Here is a 25,323-nt window from a genome sequence, read left to right as displayed (position 1 = left end):
CCCTACTGTTTCAATATGCTTTAGAAAACAGTCTATTAAGGGGACTGGCTTCGGGAAAGGAAAGCATACAGGAGAGCTTGCAATAATGCAACTGTGGATAACTATTTAGATCAGCAAATAGTTGTAGTATTCGCTACTCTTTGCTTCATACAGATAACAATTGCTTTAATGTCTTCATGAAAAACACCTATTTTTGGTTGTCACTCATATATGCTGCTTACGTTTTAGAGGCACCATTCGCAATAGTTCATCTGATCTTTATTTCCTCTTGCCTGAAACCAGTACATAAATATTTAGCTTGAAGAAATGATGCCCCTATACCAAAATGTCACTGAAAAATATGAAGCAGACAAAATGGCATACATCAGTGATCCTGATTGTGATCATGATCTCCATATTTTTTGAAGATGCATGTTCTAGAATTTCACTGCATCCCAGAATACAGGTTGAGAAACAGAAAATGTATTTGATACTAGTAGCATACTCAAACCACCAGCTGAAGAAAGTGCAATACTGAAAGCGCCATTTAAATGGGAATAGCCGGTTCTTGCTTTTAGGTGTATTATTTCCACAATTGTCAGACATATGGAAGACACTAGAAAATATAGGACTGAATATAAACATAAAATTGCACTGTGACAATTCTTACTGATGAAGATACACATAACAGAAAACAGCTGCATTGTGTTCGGCTTCAATTCAGAATTTATGATGTCATAATTCTAGTTAGAATGTTATCCGTGAATGCCCTGACAGTTGCAGTTGGATTTCACACACAGTAGATGAGGGGCAGGAGGAAATGCCCCACTTCGACCTCTTATAACAAAGCTTTACACACACTGAGAAATGAATGGGGCAATTTGAAGTATATCGCCGTTTTAGAAGAGGAGAGTTGACAGGACACAAATGTTGTAAATATTGCCCTCATCCACAAATATTTGTGGCATGCTTCATCATAGGGCTGCTGCAACACCTCCGTGCCAGCCAACGAAAGAGTTGGATTAATAGGGAGGGGGAGGCAAGACAAACATCAAGAGACAAATTCATATACGGGATCGATGGACCGATGCAGAAAAAACAATGTTAAAAATGACGCAGGGATCTTTTACCTTCCCTTTATTTGTGGATTCCATGGTTAGATTAAAAAGGTTTTAATCAACCAGTGGATGGTGGTATTCTGGTCTATAATGCACCCACTACCCCTCCACTCTGCAAACTGTTAACATGTTTCAGATGGATAATGTGTTGTCCCTGGCTTTCATCAGGATTAAAGAGTAGATCCCTACGAAACTCTCCCTTCCTCCTACCTTTAGGAGAAGAGCGTTTTTCCAGCATGCGTTAATGCTCAGGTCATGAAGGGTTTGAAACTCACTCAAAGAGAATATCCTGCAACAAATGAAAAGTTTTACATATAAACACACAACATATCATACCAATCATGGTGTATGGATCTATAAAAAACATTTATATGGTGAAAATGTGGTTTTGTCCCTCTTGACTATAATCCTGTGATCCGGCTCATATTAATATATAAATGTCAATGTAACAGCACTGGTGAATTGGACTAATCATCCTCTATGAGGCCACTGATCGCTACACTTCGATATAGAGGAAAGAGGTCGGCGGTCCAGTTCTTTCAGCACCTCTGACTGCTCATAGGCAAGCGCACCACATCCGCGGTCACGTGGTCGCACGCAAAGCTGGTGATAACCAGGATGCAAGGCATTGCTCCCAGTACCTACACGGCACCAGGAGGGGCGATTTGTCCGTGACGAGCTCACCTTGATGTTGTAAGTAGGGGAATCGGGGGCCCTCGGAGCATTGTACCAGTGAGTAGATGGATTGCCCGATTGAGCCCCAAACACGTATGCTGGCCATTTTTTAACCACGATAATCACTGGGGCAGAATGCATATCAGTGGCAGACGTGAGTCCACTATGTTGGAGTTGAGCAGATAGTATGGCGAGTGATCGGCTTATATTCAGATCTTACAGCAGATTAACCTTCCATTGTATGACCATTTTTTACTGATACAGTGTACGATTACAGGGAGCCATCACACTCCCCTGCCAGGTCAAACACAAGTATCAAGTAAACTCGGTAAGGGACACTGAGTGCACATGTACGTTGTCTCACTGAGTAACAAGGTCCCTATGTGTTTTTTACTTTAAGAGCGATGTTCACACACTCATAAAGGACACATGAGCCGGATCGAATGATTATAGTCAAGAGGGACAAGACCACATTTTCACATTATAAATGTTTTTATAGAACCATACACCATGATTGGTATGATATGTTGTGTGTTTATATGTAAAATCTTTCATTTATTGCAGGATATTCTCTTTGAGTGAGTTACAAACCCTTCAAGACCTAAGCATTAACACAGGCTGTGACAACGCTCTACTCCTAAATGAAGGGAGAGTTTCTTAGGATCTACTCTTTAGTCCTGATGAAAGCCGGGGACAACGCATTATCTGGCTGAAACATGTCGACAGTTTGCAGAGTGGAGGGGTAGTGGGTCCATTATAGACCAGAATACCACCATCTACTGGTTGATTAAAACCTTTTTTATCTAACCATGGAATCCACAAATAAAGGGAAGGTAGGAGACACCTGTGTTAGTTTTAGCATTGTTTTTTCTGCACCGTTCAATTAATCCCATATACGAATTTGTCTCTTGATGTTTGTCTTGTCTCCCCCTCCCTATTACTCCACCTCTGTCATTGGCTGGCGCGGAGGTGTTGCAGCAGCCCTATGATGAAGCATGCCACAAATTTTTGTGGGCAGGGTGAGGGCAGTTTTTACAACATGTGTGTCTTGTCAACTCTCCCCTTCTAAACAGTGATATACTTCTAATTGCCCCATTTCTCGCTGTGTGTAAAGTTGCAGTTGGATCTCTGCCCTACCAGTTTTTTATTTAGGATCTGGATAAAGAGAAGTGAGCCACTGTTAACTTTGGCTTTCTTCACTGGTGACAAGCGTTCTTGACACCCTTGTTTCTCATCACCAGACTGGCAGCCCCTGATTATACATCATACTCAGACTCCCCATGTTGTGATTTATGCAGATGAAGACAAATGGAGCAGGCGACATTGGCAAGAGCTCTCCTACTCTTACATGTCCCATTCAGTGCCCCAGTCCTCACCCATGGAAAATACAACAGGCTCCATTGGAAAGAGCCACCTGCTCCCACCCTTATTTGTCCTCTCAATATTCCCTTTCCCTGAGACAAATAGAGCTGGTGATGTTGACAAGAACCAACTCATTCCATCCAAAAAAACACATCAGTGACCCCCACTTCTGAGAGCAATCTGAGACTGTTTTCTAGATACCAAAGTCTCGGTATGGGCAGTAGGGTGTGATCTGTGGGAGATGGGAAAAGATAGGACCCAAGAAACAGTATTTCCAAAATCAAGACAGGACTACAGGAATTTACTATTACCATTCTTTCAAAAATTATAGGAACAGGAGTATTCTCAACACTAGTAACTAAAATAAACAACCTTTGGATACAGCTGTTATTTGTGGGGCAAGTGAAAGGTCAGATTCAACTAAAGGACACAAGTCCCTTACTCTTAAACCTGAAACATACACAGGACCTTTCATTTTTACTGAAATATGTTTAGTATGTTTTCAATCATCTAAAAATGTCCACTGCTAAGAAGGGCTGTAGATTAGATAGGACAGAGATCTCAGACACATGTTTTACCACAGAGGAGATTTGTTAGAAACCTGGTGGACACCCCAACAAACTGCCCTAGAATGGGAGGTGTAAGAATCTTGTTCCACATATTAGAAACTATCTAATTGAAACTCTGCCACTTACTAGATGACATCGTTTATTTAGATTTGGATATTTTGGAGACCTTCTGGGCTTGCTGGGGAACATTGGAGTTTCACAATGTGTTGATTGAAGTGCCTTAAGTGTACTAAAGAACTCAGTGCTATCAGTTTCCCACAGAGGGTTACAGAGCTCATGGGTTATTTAATTACCTAATTTGTTTGCCTTTTTTGGATCTTGCTTACCATAAAAGAAGGCTAGGGACTCAATTAGTATGAAAATGATACCACTGAATTAACCTAGACAGCTTAAGATGTAAAGGACTGCTTACTACAAAAAATAAAATGTATAGATTTCTGTTTTTCGAATACTAAAGTTCACTTTAATGCAAGGGAATAGTGATGTGTCACTGAATTAATCTGTTTGTGTACTGAGACCCGGTTAATGGAAGATGGTTATCATGCCAATTGTTGGTGATACTTTCTAATCCAATTTACCATTCTACTATCAATGAAAAAACAGAAATATCCTTCCGGTGAAATAAGGGGAGACACTAGCTTAGATGATGAGATAGAAGTATCACACATATGAGCAGTTTAATATCTAAAAAAGTATTTCGCCCTGATAAAGCAACTTACATGATTTTACCGGTCGCAAAGCACACGTTAACCAGTTGTGTTTGGAAAGAATAAAATAAATAAATAAATAAATTTAAAAAAGGCATCAAAAGTCTAATTGGGTGAGCTTTGTTTTTAAAATAATTTAATAGACCTCGAAACAACTTTGTCTTTCAGCAATTCATTTAATTAGTGCTCGGGTAGTTAAGTGCTATATCTGATTCTTAAGGTCTTCTAAATAGAGCTCCTATCTCCTCTCATTCTTTACTCATCTTGATGGATGATGTGACTGAGGAAGTGCAGCCTACGGTTTCAGAAATTCCTACTACATGGTCATATAGGAAGTTACAGGAACATCCTAAAATACAGAAAGCAGACTTTTTTAGAATAGTTCTACAATTAAGTTAAGTGATAAAACCCAGCTTCAAACGTAGGCCAGAACTAAGGGCTCTGTTATGGGATTCTTTTTTACCATTTTTAGTGTCATAAGGTTGCCATACATTGACACATATTTTTCCATGAATTCTGTATTTTGATGGGACAGAAGCACCATTGGTAACTCATGCAAGTGCATAGCATCTGTGTTACATATTATGACGGTAAATAAGTGTCTTGATGAATTAGAATGACTGAAAAAAGTCACACAGTGTGTTTGTGTAATTGTTGTTTGTGATTTCTAATGCTATAATTGTAGAATTTGGAAAAGGATATCGCACTGTGCAGCAAGACTGTATTATATATTGCACACAAAACCTAATTGACACGCCTTTTGTAGTGAATTCATAATATTATTACCAGTGATGTTAAAAAATCAATAACTGACTTCTAAGAAGTAAGAAGCTCAAAAGCATTTTCAATTGTATTATGAGAATATAAGTGTGCTGCATTGTACAGCATTTCAGGTGCTGTTCTTTGGTACAAAAGGGCTTACCACTTTCATTGGGTAATTGCTGTCACCCATGAAAAAGGTGAGAAAAATATTTCACTAAAGTAAAGTTATTTACAATGCTCCTAACAGCTGCATCTAGAGATAAAAAGCAAGACATTATCCTCGTCCTGCAATATAATCATCATTAGGTCTGGCAAAAAACAGCTATAGCTGTTCCAGGGACTCTTATATTCAATTTTTCAAATTAGCAAAGAAAATTGTGCAGAGACTGCATGGGTTTTGAGTCAGGTCATTTTAGCCGTTACCCTTCATGTGTTTTTCATGGTTTGCCATTGCTTGTATTGTTTGTCTATCAAGACCATGGCATTTTGAGGATAGTTACATTGTCCCATTTGTGTTCCCATTATGTTTTTTGTGATGAGAACGTAATAGATCACTCATAATAGAATGCATATGCAACACTTAGCTTCTAATTGAGACCCAGTGCGTTATGCCACCACCAAAAGCAGACTCACAAATTAAGCAAATTAGTTATCACTTCGATGTTGCAGTATTATTGTATACCTCTGAACTGCTAGGGATGAACATATGAACTTGTGGATATTTTATAAAAATAAGACAAGTAACTCTTACACAGCTCTGAAAACTAAAGAGTGAATCACTGTCTGCATTTACAAATTAGTCATTTCAACCCCAGCATGGTGGTTCTAAACATGTACTGCATGCCACAGTTGAGATTTGTGCTGTCACTCTTGCAGGTAGAAAGTGACCACAATGGAAGCATTTCTTGTTTACATGGTTACCAAGCAACGTGGGGGTAACATGACATGCATTCACCGGGATGTGCTGGGAAAACACAGTCAGTAATTATTCCATATATTTAAAAAAAACATACCAGGTGTGGTCACAGTAAAAATGTAGGGATTAGTAACAGAATGCATAAATGATGATTTTTTGAGTGCCTCAACTCACCAGTGACTGAAAAGGCACTTTTAGTTATAACCCAAGTCTTTTGGCCTTGCCAATGCTTATTATGGAGCCCATCTGGACAACACAGGTGACACTCTAAATCTGCCCACCTCAATCATGTTGTTCAGAGCTTTTAAACATTAAACTAACACATGACATTGACAATGATTGTTTATGTATATGTTAGGGATCTATCAGTATACAGGGGGTGTGAGGTTCCCCAGGATCCAGAGAAAGGAGGTATCTTAGAGTTCCAGTTCAGGAAGAGTGCTCCACTAGGGTGTCATGCTCGTCGGGCCAGTGCTACAATGCCCAACAGGCACTCACGAGGGGGTCTTTGCCGGAGATATTTTTAAAGCTGTATGGTGAAGTGGGGGTGTGTGGACTTTTGTAGTGTGTGTAAGGTGATGTCACAAAAGTCAGTTAAAATAGGTCTAGTGAGGATCAAGATCAGATTTCTTTATTGATCGAGCTCACTAACCTATTTAAAAGATGTGGTGCTCAACTAGGGTACAATAGTCCTAATATGCAAGGAAAGTGATTAAAAAAAAATAGGTCAACATGTTTATCACCTGTGTCTGTCCAGAAGTATCAAATGGGGATTCTTCAGGACCAAACAGAAACAAACTATATTACACCATGCCTAGATTCAGTAATAAGTGTGTTGTGCTAAAGTAATCAGTCATAGAACAGGCCAATAAGTAAATTGTACCTTGTCCTGGATCGCAACCTGGAACACAAAGGGACAAACATTACAAATAATACATACATTTAGATTCCGATTTCCAATTACTCATTAAAAATCCAGCGGCATGCCTACACATTTTTATACCTGCATACCCCAAGTGGTACAAAAGAGGGCATGCAAATTCACCACCAACCAAACAACACGTGCCCTGCAATTAACACATGGATTCTTACCTTTTTGTTTGGAGGATTTTCATAACATATGTTGGCTATGTTCAAAAGTTGTAGGAGAGAGGGTATGAAAGGAAGCAGTCTCTTGGATTTCCATCTCTTTTATGCAATTAAATATCTTTCAAATCGAGTTTAGTCCATGTTCTACAACTGCCAGTGTTTATTAAAATTATTGTTCAGATTGTTAGAACAGATGCATGTCCAAGTTCTATGCCATGAAAAATCCCCAGAGCCCACTGCTCATGCTAGAAGGGTGTGCACAGCTTGGGAACTCTACACCTAAAGAGCTAGCTTTGCACTTAAAACACATTTATTAAAGGTGTGCAGTTGTTTCTTTTACTCTGGTGAAAATGCTTGTTTACAAAAACATCAGACATTCGCTTAAAAACACACCTGGAAGTGATGTTATGATTATCCAGTGACATCCTCCATGAAAAGTTGAACAAGCCATAACTCACACCCTCACTACATGCTGGTCATGACCTCAGACATGCTATGGCTGTTTACATTTCAGACGTCACAATAAATTACATTACTGATGACATCTCAAGTGACATCAATGATTACATGACTGATGATATCATATATTTCTTTAGCATTGATCAAGATGTGGTAGGAATAAGAGTAAGGTGAAGGCTCATACCCAGTCTTCACTTTGTATGCATAGAGAACATGTCCACCCATATTTTGGTGGTTTAAAAGACAAAAAATTGGAACAGCTGTGCATTAAGAAATTGAATCAACAAAATGATGTGTGAAATCATTGATGACTGCACTGAACTGTGAACATTTGACAATGGTCTACTGGAAGGAAAAGAAAACCTATAAGACACAGGTGATATTGTGACTGCAATTTACAGAGCATTTGTTTCTCGTATGGAATAGCTCTAAGGAAATGTTTCAAAAGGTTCTTTGAAAAAGAGAAAGACAATGAACTGAACTTAAAATTTATATCACGGCAATCCAGTTAAATTTGTACATATTGACACCATGGTTTGTTAAGAAAGAAATGGTTGATATTCAGGCATCATCAAAAACAGCAACAAAAAGAAAATTAAATGTCATGCTCTATCAAAAGTTGGGAGGTGTACCAAAGACTAAAAGCACTGGCTTACCCTTCTCACGTGCCTGATACTGCAATGCAGAGACCCATTATTTGAAGAACTGCAGAATCCTCCACATCCAATTGAAAGAACCAGACAATAGAAAGTCAAATTTAACTCTCAAAATTCATTGCGATATTTACCACAAAATATAATTTACAGAAATATAATTTTACATAAATATTGTGTACTAAGTATTGTTTATAAAAAAATCGACTTATTGGCTCTAGATTTTCTCTTATTTACTATAGTTGGGAGATATTTTTTGTAAACAATATTTAGGATACAGTAGTTATGGCAATGATATTTTGGTACCAAAATGAATGTTCATTGAGGCTGCTAACTGAATGACATTTTGACTTGCATCCATTTTGTTGATTTATGGGGCGTGTAGTTACAAGAGCAAACATGACTTTTAAACAAGTATTAAAATGTAAAACGTGGAAAATTGTAATGGACGGACTTTAGAAATGTATTTCCAGTCCATAAACTATTGACCTGCATTGCTTAATATGCTATGCATACAAGTGTCTTTGTAATATGAAATGTGATTGTTGTATAATTTATAAAATTAAAAAATTCATAATTAAATATTTGTCAACCACAAAAAGTATTTTAGTTTTCATATCATTAAGTGCTATGACATGAATTGTTTATGTATTATTTATTGAATTAATTTATAAAAACGCTTTTGTCCAAAGCGCTCTCATAATTGAAACCCGAAATTGAATTGGATCGTGTATCATTGCATCACATCAGTTTTAATATGTGGAAAAAAGAAGAAGCTGTTGTTAAGGGTTGTTTTCTACTGCTGTGTTTGAAGTGATGTCAATGGACAATGGGAGAGCAGCTTATGTCACTTAGAAAATGCCACATTATTTGTATCTCTTCAGCTCTAACTATATTTTGTGTATGGCTTCCCCTTGTCATGAAGGAACCGTACCCACCATGGCATTTCTTACTCTATCTAACTTCGATGGGCCCTCAACTCGTCCTATACATTGCTCTGACCAACTTTTGAGAGAAAAAGCCATCTTTCCACACCACCATCTGCGCCTTCCCTCCCAGCTAACAGATGTGCTTTCTACTCTAAAGTAACTAATCATGATGTCATGTGGGCCGCCACTGACAAGCCGTCGATGGCAGCTTGTCCGACATCTGAGGCAGTGGTCCAACCACCGGATTAGAGTACCGGTGGTCGGTGCGCATAAGGCGGGGTGAAAGACCACAGCCTCCGATAGGCTTAAATAGCCCATCGGGGCAGCGATCGGAGCCAAATGCCTACAATGGAGGCTGTGCGTGCGGAGGCAGCGCAATAGGAATGAGGATGTCATGTTCTGACAGCCTTGTCATGGCGGTCTGACCGCCATGAAAAAGCTGTTGGAAAGTGACTTTGAGGGCCCCCGTCACCTGTGGGCCTCCGCTATGTGGCCTGGGGGGCACAAGTGGTGCCGCCCCAAACATCTGCATAAAGATGCGGTCGGTCGGAGCGCAGCGGGCAGAGGGACCACCCGATGTCTCCTACAGGCTCAAGGAGCCTGTTGGAGTGTCGGTTGGAGCATAATCCCTACAATGGGGGTGACAGAATGCGACTTTGGGGGCCCCAAGCAGGGCCTCGCTCGCCTGTGGGCCTCCGCTGTGGGCCCAGGGAGGCACATGTGGTGCACTCCCAAACATCCATGTACAGTGTGTCATGCACCATGTGGTGCCTGGTACAAAGTGCATGAATGTTTCAAAGCATGCCTTTTTAAATAATGTCTTCTGCTGAGGGGCTTTTCCAGGCTGCAACACAAGCCGCAATTGTAAAAGGTATGTTCCCGACTGCCTTTACGGCAGTCTATGTATATAACATATGGGAGAAAGTACCCTGCTAGTTGTAAATTTCAAGGATATTACAGGGCACCGAGGAGTTTTGAATGCAGAGTTTCTGTATAAGGTCATGGATAGCCAATGTGGCTTGCAATATTCCTATAATGTACGGCATCGCATCTGGTGGTTTATTCCTTATAACACATGGCCACACCATAACTCTTCAAACAAAATGCTAAATTCCTTGGTGCATTGGTTTTTTTTTATGTGAAAGAGATTGGATGCACCTAAACATGAAGAATTAGAAGCTCTACAGCAAAATTAAATACACCATATACCAGTTGGATTTTTGTTGAAAAAAAGAGGTTAGAATTAGTTCAATACAAGTCAGAGTTTTAAAAAACTATGTAGAAACATGCAGAGAGATTCTATCGTTCCTGTATTTACCTAACGGGTTCAACAAAGTAAACATGTTGCCATAAATATCTCCTGTCTGATTATCACTGTTGCCTACAAAAACAGAGTAGGAGTAGAAAATATGGGTTTTGTATCCCTCCATAGCTAGTGGTTGTCGGCATTGTGACTCCACGGTAATGGGTTATTAAATTCAGCGACCACATCATTTCTTTATTACAAGAACCTAGGTACTGGGTACGCCACCAGCTACCTGTAATAAGGAAATTAGAGACAGTCTTTTATAAATGGGATTGCAGGCTCGCATGTTTTATAATAAATACACGTGTACAAGAATGCATTCATGCACGTACCTAAACAAATACATCTATATGTTTGCATACATTTCTATCTAAAATACATGTCTTACTAAGTATAACATTGGAGCCGAAAGAAGCTGGCATTTAAAAATCCGAGTGAGTATCTGGGTGCGACTACTGCTTGACATTAAACAAGAAACTGTTTGCTTTTATCTGTCTCCGGGTGGCTTATGAACTGAGCGGTTCAATGCGAAGGCAAAGTTCATTGACACGCTCGCCGTACTTGGCCCAGTGATTGTTTTATATTAGCCATCGACTGGCTAGCATTGATCCTTGGAAATGTATCGCACAAATCATTTTGCACTAAACTGCTGAATCAATGAAGAAATCTCCTGGAAAATTTATATTAAAAGTCGCTGTTTGCCTAAATGAGTTCCTTGCGCCCTATATTGAATATTTTGCTGATGAATTGAATGAGTTTAAATTTGAACATTGCAGGACCATTAAAGAATGAATTCTTAAATCAAGTTCTGCCATTTATGATTGAAATGAAATGTTCCCTGCAATAGACCAGCTGCTATATAAATCAGTTGTGCATTTTATAATGTACCATAAACAAGATATAATTCTTTTAAATATACAACAGGTGCCTTAAATCTTCTGATGCATCTTTTGTTTATCTAAGGTTGATTTCTGCTCATTTACTACAGGCAAGGGGTTTAGGATTATAAGAGAATATAATGTTTTGAAGGTTAAAATCATTTTCTCTTTTCGGTGAGGCCTCCAGTGGCAATTTTTAAGGTTACGATTGAGGCTCAATATACAAACAATAGGGGCCCTTTTACTTAAAAAAGAAAACCCCACCTTCGATAAATTATTGAAATCCAGTTCCCAATCTGGGGTAAAGTAATAGGTCGGATGGCAAACGGTATTTCATAGTCAGGAGCTAAATGAATTATGCAAAGCGAAACTACTGAGCATTCCCTGAGTAAATGCACCTTAAATTATTCTTGCAAGGTTAAACAGACATTATAGCATAGGGTAATGAAATCATTTCTACTGATGGGTCATAATGCAGTTATTAAAGAAGCAAGATGTGGATTTGGCTAACATTAACCAAGGGCAATGCACCTTTATTAACAGACGGAATACACTTAATCTTGGGCTTTAAAAGTGCATTTTCTGGAATGACCAGGACAGTGGATCTTCTCTGGAACAACATAGTCAAAGAGACAGCTTGGCCCAAGACATGCAGCTGATTATTGACAAAGCAAATAGGTGTCGCTTTTTATAGTGTAAAGCAATATTAGGCCAATTATAAAGTGGCTAGCACTGTCCTGTGAGGTTGATAGGGTCACTTAACAGGTTAAAACAGGCACAAAAACACTTAGAAGTCAAAAGTACTTACTCCGGGTGAACCCAGTGTGTCTTCACCAGGTTTACAGACTGGGGTTGAAAATACAAACACAAGGAGATGATGGACGGAGCGCTGAAATGTTTCAGACACTCACCCTCAGTCACAGATCTGAGTTGAATCCATCATCATTCTTTAGCTCACTTCGCCACCTCAGTTCAGACCCAGCTGTATGCAAATCAGTCTTGACCCTGTGCCTCATGGAAACAGTCCAGCCCAAACTGCCAAGCCAGCTCTTCCCTGAGAAGGAAACAAGCATCCTGGGACCGGTTTCGGAGTAACACCCCTCATCAGCCAGGCTAGCTTGAATCCAGTGGCAAAGTGACCAAGGGACTCACGTCTGGGCATACCCTGCCAACTGAGTACGAACAAAGCAAACACAAGGAGATGATGGATGGAGCGCTGAAACTTTTCAGACACTCACCCCCAGTCACAGATCTGGGTTGAATCCATCATCATTCTTTAGCTCACTTCGCCACCTCAGTTCAGACCCATCTGTATGCAAATCAGTCTTGACCCTGTGCCTCATGAGGACAGTCCAGCCCGAACTGCCAAGCCAGGTCTTCCTTGAACCAGAAACAAGCATCCTGGATTCAAGCTAGCCTGGCTTATTGAAATGTATTGAGGCATTTAAGTCTCCTCTGAGAATGCAGGCAAATACAAACAAGAATCACTGAGGAGGAAAGCAGATTACTTGCCAAACTGGATGCCTCTAATTCAGATCTATGTCTAGCTCTGTAACTTACACAAAGATTGATGGCAATTATTTTATTTTTTTAATGAATTATTTAATATGTGAAATGCATATAACTGAGGGAACAGTGCATTATGGGCAACATTCTAAAGCGACTGACTATGAACATTTCATTGAATCCAGGCCCTATGCTTGATTTCAACTCTCCCTTAACTCCTCAATTGCTGCAGACACTAAATTCTATATTTTCCATCTTTTAACGTTATGCAGGAATTTTCCCTTCCTCTCTTCTCGCACAAAGAGTCACTGGAATCAATGCTTATATTCAGCTGATACTGGTATATGCTAATTCAGTTTACCTGGCCCTCTCTAAGAAAAGCATAGCCTACCTAAAAAGAATGTGGAAAGCCAGTGCCAGATTGGTCAGAATTATAAAGCTGGACCATGTGTCTGATTACCTTAGTCAGCTGCACTGGTACCTTATTAGAAAAAACAATCCTATTTAAACTTGTGTACCTGGCAAACAAAGTTTTTTTATAGATTAAACCCTAAATTCATTTCTGGACATTTTTCCAAGCACATTCCTGAATGCAACTTCAGATGATCAGGCCAGTTGAAGTCAACTACAAACAGCCAAGCTGATCCAATGAAGGTGCATCTCCGCTGGGCCAAAGTTTCAGGTTGATTCTGCTACATCCTTCTCTGAAGCAGTAGATCTGATCCAGTAGGAATTAACCCAGAGAAGGTGTCCGGCCTCATGGAGATTTCTTCGGCTACAGCCTGCAGTCTTGCTACTCTGGAAGAATTTGAGCTCCAGAAAAGGGACAAATCCAAAAGGTAGAAAAGCTCACCAGGCAAATGTTTGAAATGTATCTGGCTGGGGATGGACCTTCTTTGGTGTGATACTCAAATTCCTTCTGCTCTGATTGTTTCCTCTAAAAGTCGCAGCCTTACCAAGACCTCATCCAACAGCTTTCTGATGTTGAAGAGCCCTCTATGGCCCCAGCCTGCTGATTTGCCCCGCTGAGGATTTTGGATTTTCATCCAAGAGACTAATGCCTTATTACGACTTTGGCTGCGTCGCAGTTGGCTGCCACACCAGGGCACTCCAAAACCGTCCGCACACTGCCCACCAGATTAGGTCAATCCTGGTCTGGTGAGCGATGATTAGCGGTCCCAAGGTGGTGCCTTACTAAGGCTCATATCTGAACCTAGAATGGCACCTCAATGGGAGCACCAAAGCAAGTTCCTGCACAGCAAAGACTGTGTTCTCCATGCTGTGCAGGAACAGGGTGTGCATACAGACAGCGGGGCATACCATGTGGCCCCCTGAATGCACCCCATGACCCAGAGGGAACAAAGGGGGCCCATAAGGCCCCCTTTGTTACCTCTCTGCCACCTTTTTCATGGTGTTTACACTGCCATAAAAAGGGTGGTGGTGAGCCTACTCAATATGCTCTATTCTTTACAGGAAAAGACCGCTGGCCAAGTGGGATCCTTCATACCGGCGGTCTCGTGGTGGTCCAACCGCCGCAGTTGTAATACTGCGGGTGGTCCACAGTGCGACAGTTGTCAGACTGCCGCTGTGACTACGGCCGTCCTATGGACCACCGTAGTTGTAATAAGGCCCAATGTCCAAAGGTAAACACTCGATCCCTGTATCTGACCTGCACTCTATTGCAGTTTTTGTGACAGCTCCTCGAGACAGCCTGGTGTAAATTCAGAACACACACACAGTAGCAGGGTCAACAGTGGGAGTTGAAAAGACATAACAGAACACAGAAGCCTGAGGCCCATTGAGCAGGTTTCAGGTTGTAGCAGAGGTCAATTATCGAAAAAGCCAAAATGAAAAAGACTAGAGGGCACTCCAAATTACATCACATGCCTTTCAGACTAAGCATGTCCCATTGGAGTTTTCTCCATTAAGGTACACCCCATCTGCACTGGAAGGGTCACTGTGACATCTGTGTTAAACAACGGAAGTAGAATATCCTAAAAACAACAAGTATTAGTAATAATTGATGATTAATGTAAGCGACATTGAAAAAGCACAGATGATAGGAATCATTATTTTGTATTTTACAAACATGGCAGGAAAGCCTGAAAAGCTATGTCAGTCACAGGTTTCCAGGCATTATACTGGCAATGACGTGACAATGTTACAATGTGTAATTGCATCCGAGTGCACATTAAGACCCCCTACACTCAAAGCTTGAAATTGTCCCAGTAATTGTAGCTGATACGCAATCACTCGTACTAATCAGTGTTCAATCAATCAATCAATCAATCATTCGCATTTATAAAGCGCGCTACTCACCCATAAAGGGTCTCAAGGCGCTGGGGAGAGGGGGGGGGGGGGTCAGTCCTCGAAGAGCCAGGTCTTGAGCTGCCTTCTGAAGGAGAGGTGTTCAGGTATGGCGCGAAGGTGGCTGGGCAGAGAGTTCCAGGTCTTCGCTGCCAGGAAAGAGAAGGATCTTCCTCCGGCGGTGGCTTTGCGGATGCGGGGTACGGCTGCCAGGGCCTGTCCGGCGGATCGTAGAGTGCGCGGAGGAGTGTAGAAGGAGACGCGGTTGTTGATGAGTTTGGGTCCGAGGTTGTGAAGGGCTTTGTGTTCGTGGGTGAGGAGTCGGAAGGTGATCCTCTTGTTGACGGGGAGCCAATGGAGTTTTTTCAGGTGTCCTGAGATGTGGTGGTGGCGAGGGATGTCCAGGATGAGTCTTGCGGCAGCGTTCTGGATCCGTTGGAGTTTCCTCAGCAGCTTGGTGGTGATGCCCGCGTACAAGGTGTTCCCGTAGTCCAAGCGACTGGTGACGAGGGCGTGGGTGACGGTCTTTCTGGTGTCGGTGGGGATCCAGCGGAAGATCTTGCGGAGCATGCGGAGGGTGTTGAAGCATGCTGAGGTCACCGAGTTCACCTGTCTGGTCATGGTGAGGGATGAGTCCAGGATGAAGCCGAGGTTGCGTGCGTGGTCGGTGGGTTGGGGAGTGCTGCCTAGGGCGGGGGGCCACCAGGAGTCGTCCCATGCGGTGGGGGTGGGGCCGAGGATGAGGACCTCCGTCTTGTCGGCGTTCAGTTTCAGGCGGCTGTCTGTCATCCAGTTCGCCACTTCCTTCATTCCTTCATGAAGTCTGGTCCTAGCTGAGGTGGGGTTGTTTGTGAGTGATAAGATGAGCTGGGTGTCGTCGGCGTATGATATAAGGTCCAGTCCGTGTTTGCGTGCGATGTTCGCCAGGGGGGTCATGTAGATGTTGAAGAGAGTGGGGCTGAGGGAGGATCCTTGAGGTACGCCGCAGATGACCTCCGTGGCTGTGGATCTGAAGGGGGGCAGGCGGACTCTCTGAGTCCTTCCGGAGAGGAAGGAGATGATCCATTCGAGGGCCTTGCCTCTGATGCCGGCGTTGCTGAGGCGTCGTATCAGGGTGCGGTGGCAGACCGTGTCGAAGGCTGCGGAGAGGTCCAGGAGTATGAGGGCCACGGTCTCACCCTTGTCGGTCAGGGCTCTGATGTCGTCCGTGGCTGCGATGAGGGCGGTTTCGGTGCTGTGGTTGGTCCTGAAACCGAACTGTGTGGGGTCGAGGGAGTCGTTGGTTTCCAGGGCGTTGGAGAGTTGAGTGTTGACAATTTTCTCAATCACTTTGGCGGGGAACGGCAGGAGAGAGATGCGCCGGAAGTTTTTGAGTTCGGTGGGGTCTGCTGTGGGTTTCTTTAAGAGGGCGTTGAGCTCTGCGTGTTTCCAGCTCTCCGGGAAGGTGGCGGTGGTGAGGGAGGCATTGATGACATCTCGGAGGTGCGGTGCGATGAGGTCGTCGGCTTTGTTGTAGATGTGGTGTGGGAAGGGGTCCGATGGGGATCCGGAGTGGATCGAGTTCATGACGCGGGTGGTCTCCTCGGTGGTGGTTGGGCTCCAGGTGAGGATGGTGGTGATGTCAGTAGCGGGTTCCGGGGGGGGTTCGTGTCGGTGGTCGGGAAGCTGTTGTATAGGTCGGTGATCTTGTGGTGGAAGAAGGTCGCGAGGGAGTCGCAGAGGTCCTGTGATGGGGGGATGGAGTTGTTTTCTGCGTCCGGGTTGGAGAGCTCTTTGACGATGCCAAATAGTTCCTTGCTGTTGTGGGCGTTGTTGTCAAGTCTGTTCCGGTAGGCTGTTTTTCGTGCGGCGCGGAGGTGTTGGTGGTGTTGGCGGGTGGCGTCCTTGAGAGCTGACATGTTCTCTTCGGTCTGGTTGAGGCGCCACGTCTTCTCGCGGGCGCGGCATTCTTTCTTGGAGTCCTTGAGGTCGGGGGTGAACCAGGAGTTTTTCTTGTGGTTGTTGGTGCTGGCTTGAGTTTTCAGGGGGGCCAGGAGGTCAGCGCAGTCGGAGATCCAGTTGGTGAGGTTGTTGGCGGCTTCGTTTGGGTCGGTGGTGCTGGTGGGTCGGTTCTGGGAGAGGGTTGATGCGAGCTGATCCGTGGTGATACGAGTCCAGTGTCTTCTTGGTGGTTGCTGGGTGTGGTGTTGCACAGTGGTCTTCTTGAAGATGAAGTGGACGCAGCTGTGGTCCGACCAGGTGAGTTCGGTGGTGTGGCTGAAGGTGATGTGTTTGCTGGAGGAGAAGATGGGGTCGAGTGTGTGTCCGGCGTAGTGGGTGGGTGTGTTGACTAGCTGATTCAGTCCCAGGTTGGTGAGGTTGTCCAGTAAGGCGGTGGTGTTGTTGTCGGTGAGGTTCTCCAGGTGAAAGTTGAGGTCTCCTAGGAGGATGTAGTCAGTGGACGAGAGTGCGTGAGGGTTGACGAAGTCTGCGATGTCTTCGCTGAACTTGGTGCGGGGTCCTGGTGGTCTGTACATGAGGGTGCCTCTGAGGGTGGTCTTGGGGTCGCTGTGGATCGTGAAGTGGAGATGTTCGGCGTCGGGGAGTGAGTTGTCGGTGTTGGTTGAGATGCGGATGGAGTTTTTGTGTGCGATGGCGATGCCTCCTCCGATGCGGTTGGTGCGGTCTTTCCGGATGATTTTGTAGCCGTCGGGGATGGCTATGGCGATTTCGGGTGCCGAGGAGGGATTCATCCAGGTCTCGGTGAGGAAGGCGATGTCCGGGTTCGTGGAGTTGATGAGGTTCCTCAGTTCGATGGCGCGCCTGTGGATGGATCGGGTGTTGACCAGGATGCAGTGGAGATTGCTTCCGGGGGAGTTGTTCTTGACGGGAGCGGTGTTGGTCCGTGGGCAGGTGAAGTGACAGTTGTTGCAGGTGAAGGGTCCGTGGGTCCATTTAGGGTGGGCGCGGTAGCAGCCCGGATTGCGGCCGGGGTTGAGGTTGACGAGGGTGGCAGAGTCGTAGGTCAGGCGGGGGGCGCGGGGGCCAGGGGTTCGGGCGCTGAGCGCGGGCCAGGCGCGGACGGGCGCAGACGGGCTTGCCTTAGGCGCGCCTTCGGCGCGCCAGCGGCGCGCGTCTGCTGCGCGGCCTCGCAGCGGCCGCCATATAAGTGGTAGCCGGGGAGGCGGGGTCAGCTGGGAGGCGGGAGGAGGGCGGGTAGGGGAAAAAAGCGGCAAAAAAGCGGCGGCGGGAAAAAGGCTCCGAAGGCGAGGAGGCCTAGAAAAATGAAAAGGCGCAGAAAAACAGGAAAAACGAGGGGGAGACGGCGGGAGGGCAAGGGGGACGGCACTCAGGAGATGCAGGCACTCGGGGATACAGAAGGAAACCAGGGAAGCGCGATCACACAACACAGGCACTCGGGGATACAGAAGGAAACCAGGGGAGCGCGATCACACAGCACAGGCACTCGGGGATACAGAAGGAAAAAAAGGGGAGCGCGAACGCAGACAAGTGGCAACACAGGCACTCGGGGCACAGGCAGCGATGCAGGCAAAAGGAGAAGGCAGAACAGGGGATCTGGTGGCGCTGTGAGGACAGCGTTCTATTTTATCCAGTTGTTTAATGCCTTTTAAGAAAATTAACTCATATTTATTTTATCAAAAGTAATTAGTCAAACTTTGAAAACAAGTTCATACATGAATGTGTTCTGATATTGTGCCTAATTTCATTAAATCTTGAAATAATTGTTTAATCAAAATCTTGTTTGTTCCAACAAATAGTTCAATTAATTAAAATGAAATATTTCAAGATACTGGCTCAGACTTTGCCCAGTGCATTTCAGAATAAAACTTACTTCATTGATTCACAATCACCAATTTATATTCAATATGGATTGTTCAATGAGTTTAAACTGTGGACTCCACATTGAATATCCACTAAGGGTATTATTATCATAAATACATCCACTGCCATACACTTATAGTCTCTGAGGTCTCCTTTATATAAGAGAATTATTTCAGATGAACCCATTTAATTATTCCATGTTTAACTCAGTATCTATTGTTTAGCCACCTCTTTCTGATGGCTAATTGTTCAGCTTATTTTTAATTGAACAGCCTGTGTTACATTTATTCCAGATGTGTTCCAATTGTAAGTCCACACAATTTATTATGAAAATTCTCAAGTTGGTATACCGCTCCTGTTAAAGCCATTTAATGATCATGTCTTTCTCCGTCATAAATTAGATCACACTTTTGCAAACAAGTCTTTGTGGACTCAACAATTGCAAGAAGCATAATAACTTTTCATAGTCATTAATGCCAACAGGCTCAAGTGATTGAAATCAGCTCTTTGTATTTCTTGCATCACTTCTCTCTCTCTCTCTCTCTCTCTCTCTTTTCTCTCTCTCTCTCCTCACCTGCAAACACAGCATTTTATTTTCCTATTGAAGTATCAATAGTTCAGCCATGGTGTATACTTCCTTCAAATACTTCAACATAAATTGGAAATTACAATTGGCAAATATGAGGTCATCACTCTGTGTTCTCTGCAGAGAGGCAAAGGATTGGATGAACATGTAGTCTTAACACATTTATGACTCACACTGCCTTCGGCTTCAACTTTGGGTCTCTCAATTGTGCCCCATTAGGAACATCCACCCACCACTTGACTTGAACTCACCCATACACCTAAAGGCGACTCAGTTCACAGTATACACTATTCAAGAGACAAGTTACAAGGCATATAAAAAACAAAAGAAACACCTCTGGAAAATGCAAATACTCTTTGAAAATGCAAAATGAATTAAAAAGTGAAATGTAAACAGGGACCGCATAGCTCACATGGATTCTTAAGGGTTTTAACAGTCATTGTTCAGAAATCAATGCAGATTTTTTTGTTTGCCTATAAAGATAAGGACGTGAATATTAAGCCCGCAAGGCCCTTTTCACAGGAAGTTTGCAATTACTGCCAGGTCTGAGACTTGGCAGGACCTGTCCCACTTACATTGTTTTGCCCTATCAAGCAGTTTCTAAGAGTAGTTTAATTATATCACATTGGTTGCTTCAGCTGCAGATTCTGTTCTGAGGGTAAGATGTGTGGGTCACTGCACATGAAGGCATAGGCATACATTATACGAAAAGCTGGGCACATGAGAGGGGCTAAAAGGTCAGTGGAAAAGAAGATGACTGTGTATTGGTAGGGGTACTTAGTGAGAGAAACAATATTTTGTAAAGTAATCAACATTCCTGAAGACTGTCAAAACAGAGAGGGAGAGAGAGTGTGTGCATTTTGATCTGTGTGTACGGAAGAATTCCTGGTGAAATCTGACAGACACCTCGCCATCCCCGAGTGAATGAACCTGCACCCAACTGTTTAACAGAAAATACATTTATTAGAGGGTGTAATTGCACAAAGGGCAAATTAGGACGACTTGGGTAGGGCAGAGGGGCTGAAAGAGCATGCTGAACAGCCCTTTCAGCTATGGAACCAGCCTTGAAAGTTAATTGCCTACTGGTAAGGAAACCTCCTTGTGGCAAAGTCCAGTCCCGCGAACCCTAACAGCTGCCATTACCCTGCCCCACCTATGGCTTGAGCCCCTTCAAGGAATTCTTCTAGTATGAATCATGATGTATTTTATATTTCTGCATTTTATTTAAGAGATGCAAAAAATAATTTTAAAAAAGGGAAAGCTTTTGTTTTAGTGTACTATATTTGATTAGATCACTTCTCTGGCACATGGTTAAATCTCATAGCTTTAAAACATGAACTTTCCTCTGTTGGAAGATGGATTATTAGTAGGGGTAAGCAGGCGCATAGGCCACCAACACAATATAACTTCCAGACAAGGTCTCAATATATTATTCCGATGCTCCCCCCATGGTTGCTGGTGAAGAGCAGGCAGGCTTAACTTAGGTGACAGGTGTGTAAAGCCTTTTAAAAAACCTACAAAGTAAATAAGTAAGTCACAACACACAATAAAAGTCCATAACCAATTTATAAAAATGGGAAGTATTTTATCTTTAAAATGACACCCAAACCACACAATTCCAATGTAGAGAACCGGAAATATGAATTTTAAAGAATAAAACACTTTTATGCGCTTAAAAACCAATAGTGCCAAATAGACACAGTGGTCACCCTTGACCGGGACAAAATCGAAGTTTGAGGCAGACTGCAATGGAGCATTGGTCAAATACACTAAGTGGGTGGCCCTTGCCAAAATTTTACCTTCACACTCAGTAACGTATCTGGAGGACTCTCTTTCGACATCGAGCGGGCCTCCCCAGCAGGCCGGATTCACCGTGGGTTCGTAGGCTTGGTTCAGCGAGAGCTCCCGGTCAACTCCTGGAAGTCTTGAGATCCGGGGCTTTCAGCGGGACAAACCTGCAATCCAGGCCGGGTCATGGTGCAACATAGTCAGCTTGACTCGATGTCGGGTCGGTCCCCTTATGGACCGTTTTTGAAAAGTTGCTCCAAACTTCTGTAACTTCTTCCTAAAGTTCCTCTTGAGGGTTAAAAGTGTCCACAACACAAATCCAAGGTTCGAGAGTCTCTGAGTTGCTACTCTGAAGTTGGGATTACAGTTCCCACAATGCATCTGGTCATATCCTTTAAAGTCCAGCTGAAGGTGGCCAGATAGGTTCTTCTTCCTGGAAATGGTGCAGGTGGAGCTCGTTTAGCCTGTTGCTTTTAGGGAGCCCACTCCTTTTCTTTTTGAAGCAAGACAAAGCCCTTAGGGCTGTGTCCCTTAGTATGCAGTAGGTACAGTCATTCAGAGTGCAGTCCTCTTGGTGCAGGCCAGGGGATCCAGTAAGGCAGTCCTTCTTTTTTCTTGTAGTTTCAGGTAGGAGATCTGAGTTGCTATGCAATTCCCCCATATTCATCCAGTGTTCTGGGGCGACAAGTGGGGGGGGGGGGGACAACCCTGGCCAATGGGTTCCAGTGTGTCACCCAAAGGTATGACAGCTTCCTCCTAAGTGTGGCATATTTTTTTCCCACAAAGCACTGTACTTTCAAATTCAAGATGTAAACACATTCTCCTTGGTGTTAGGATCTGGCTAACGCAACCTACTGGTGTGGCTCATTTCCCTTCCAGACCTCCTGCAAATTCCTTTCCTGAGGCTCCTATCTGGGTGGAGGGGGTACAGGAAGACAGGTAGGTTAGACTTGCAGCCATACTGTCCTGCTACACGTATGAGCTTACAAGTCCCTGCATGCATAATACTGGTTGAGCAAAAAAACAGGACTTGATAACAGCCACATTCATGACATGGGGACACAAGGCAGCTCTGTGATGGATTACCAAAATATTAATTAGTGATACAGCATTTTCTGGGCCCACTTGCAGACATTGGTCCTCCGATGGACCTTTTTGTCTGACTGAGAGGTGATGGAAGTTAGCATTAACATCAATTATATTCACTTAACAGTGCAACCCATTTGACTACACAATGAGGACCAGGAATCAGTAGCTAACGCTAAGAAGGTTTATTAAACATTCTAAATCAGGTTTAAGACACAAAACACTTAACATCATGCTATAGAAGTACAATATAGCATCAGGTAGTCCCAACCTACAGAAAAAATGTAAGCGGACCAATATAAGGCAAACAAGCAATTCAGTCCAGCAATACAAAAGAGCAGAATAAGTATTTGTTGCTCAGAGAAGAGTTACAAGTTTTTTGTCTATACTTGGATACATCTAAATCACCTAAAGTAGAGTTCCAGTTAAAGGATGGTTCTAAAAATCTAAAGAATCTCAAAGATCAGGCATCTCCATAAAGGAAATATGATCTAGGCAAAGGAAAATAGGTAAGGAAGAAGTCAGAATTTCAGAAGCTCGGTCAAGAGTCATCTTGGGTCAGCAAGTAAGTGTTAGCCTAAGCCACACTCAGCAAAGTATCAAAAGTAAGCATTGAGGGCTAATCCTCACAAAGTCCAAAGGAAACTGTAGTAAGGGAACCTGAAGGGATCAGGGTAGCATCTGCAAAAATCTAAAGGGCATCTGAATCTCTAAAGAGGTGAACACTAAATAATAACACACAAGATTCTCCTTGGAACACCCCTTTGTACGCATTATCAGGGGTCCATTGTTCTCATCCATTTCTGATGTTGCAAACTGCACAATCAGATAAAAATCTCACACTGGACATGAGAATGGCATATCCTTCTCACACACAGGTTAGAGCACAACATTGCTGAATAGCCCTTTCAGTTGACGCTCTGGATCCTCAAATTCTTTCGTCAAGGTCTTCTTCTCAGGCTCTCTTCTGTATTGCTAGTACAGTAACGGATCTATTCTACAACTAACAATGCATGTGAATACCACCAAGAAGTGCCATGTTAGAAAAAAATGGAAACAGTATTCTTGAAGCATGGTGAAATACTGGCCTAGACAAGACAAGCTAGAGCATTAACTCAATGGTGCACATTTAATATGCGTGTGCATATCTAAACACAAATGAAAATAAGTTTCTAGTGCATTAGATTCTCATTACATGTAACATACATAAAATCATTAAAATAATCATGTGTAAATATGTCTAGGAACTACATTTAAATCAAATATATGAAATATCACACACATTACATAAATTCTTTATTGTTCTAAGTGAAATCACATTCTGCATATATGAGAATGGTTTCTATGTAGTTTGCTAACCAATAAATGTAATTCAAGGTATAAAAGCACACAGTAGGAAAGTCGAATTTCAGCTATATAGTAAGTACATTATCTATTAAGTAAAGACGGTTTATTTCATTAAGACTTCAATTAATATCAACCAGTTATGGTAAAACACACAATATGAGTACATTCTCTAATCCTACAGTTAAAGCAATCTTTAATAATAATGTCAAGTGCAACACTTACATTAATAATTAAACCACACAAGAAACATGTAAATGCATGCTCATGTCATGTATCTATTAAATATTTGTGTCATGCAAAGGGTGGGCATTGTTTGTGTAGCACCAATAGTTTATGACGGAGAGGTCCATTTGAGTAAAAAGACCCCTGAATTGTGATGATCTGGGGTTCAATGGAGTTTCAATGGGATCGCATTCACTAGTATTCTGTTTACAACCATTGTTCGCCACGGTAAGGGAAGTCGAGGTCACATCTGAAAGATCAGATTGGAAAGTGATATAAACTTATTATTTCTAGTTATTTAAAATATAATAGGATCCAGATCAATTATAGGAATACTTGAATGGTTTTATATTTTTGCTATGTTTGGGTAGTATCAGCGGCAGCCCCCCATTAGGGCGGAGGAGTGTCGTCCCCCCGGCTGCCAGTGCAGCAAAAGTGAAAAATACAATGGTAATAAAATTAATCACCGCTTTAGTTTTCACTGCTCCCCGCCTGAGCAGTGTTTGGGTCGGGCATTGCTGCTAACTGGAAGCAGGGGAGTGGTGCTCACTCCACCAGATTACACTGCGCAAGTCACTTTGGACAGCTGACTTGTGATGGCCGCCTGACATGCGCAATGTAAACCTCTCCTCCTAGCTGTCTCAGACAGATGGGTGTAGAGCAGGCACAGGACTCCTGTCGAGGCATCCCACTCCAGCCAAGGCATCCAACTCCAGCCAATCCTGCAGCTTCTCTTATGCTGCTCATCTGCAGTATGAGAGCAGCGTCGGGATTTGCAGAAGGGGGCTGGCTGAGGCTCCTTGAGGTGCCTGCTGTCATGCTGACGCCAGAAGAAAGAAGAAGGAGAGAGAAACACTGGTAAGTAATTTTTTTATTTCTTATTATCTCTTTACCTCCCACTGGGGTTGGCTCTCAGGTCCCTTGATACCCCTCCAGTCTTGAGGGTCACCATCCGCCACTGGGTAGTATTGTACATTAGATTACATTTTAAGCAAATAAAAAAAAAGAATTCAAACATTACCTTTCGCCGAGTATGTTTTTTTTCTAATTTCGAGGGTGCCAGGGGATCAAAGCGTGCGAATACCAATCTGTCAAAATCATTAGTATATTATCTATCACCTTAGCACTGAAATCACCTCATTAACAGGCAAAAATAGCTCTCGAATCAGAGCTAATTCTGAATATAGACAAGAGAGCGTTGTAAAAATGAAAGCAGAGTTACATCAGTCAGTTCTCCAAATGACCTGCTCCCTGGCC

Source organism: Triturus cristatus, chromosome 2_2 (assembly GCF_964204655.1).
Source record: "Triturus cristatus chromosome 2_2, aTriCri1.1, whole genome shotgun sequence".
NCBI classification, from domain to species: domain Eukaryota; kingdom Metazoa; phylum Chordata; class Amphibia; order Caudata; family Salamandridae; genus Triturus; species Triturus cristatus.
The sequence above is the reverse complement of the archived record's forward strand: the minus strand, read 5'-3'. Positions refer to the sequence as shown.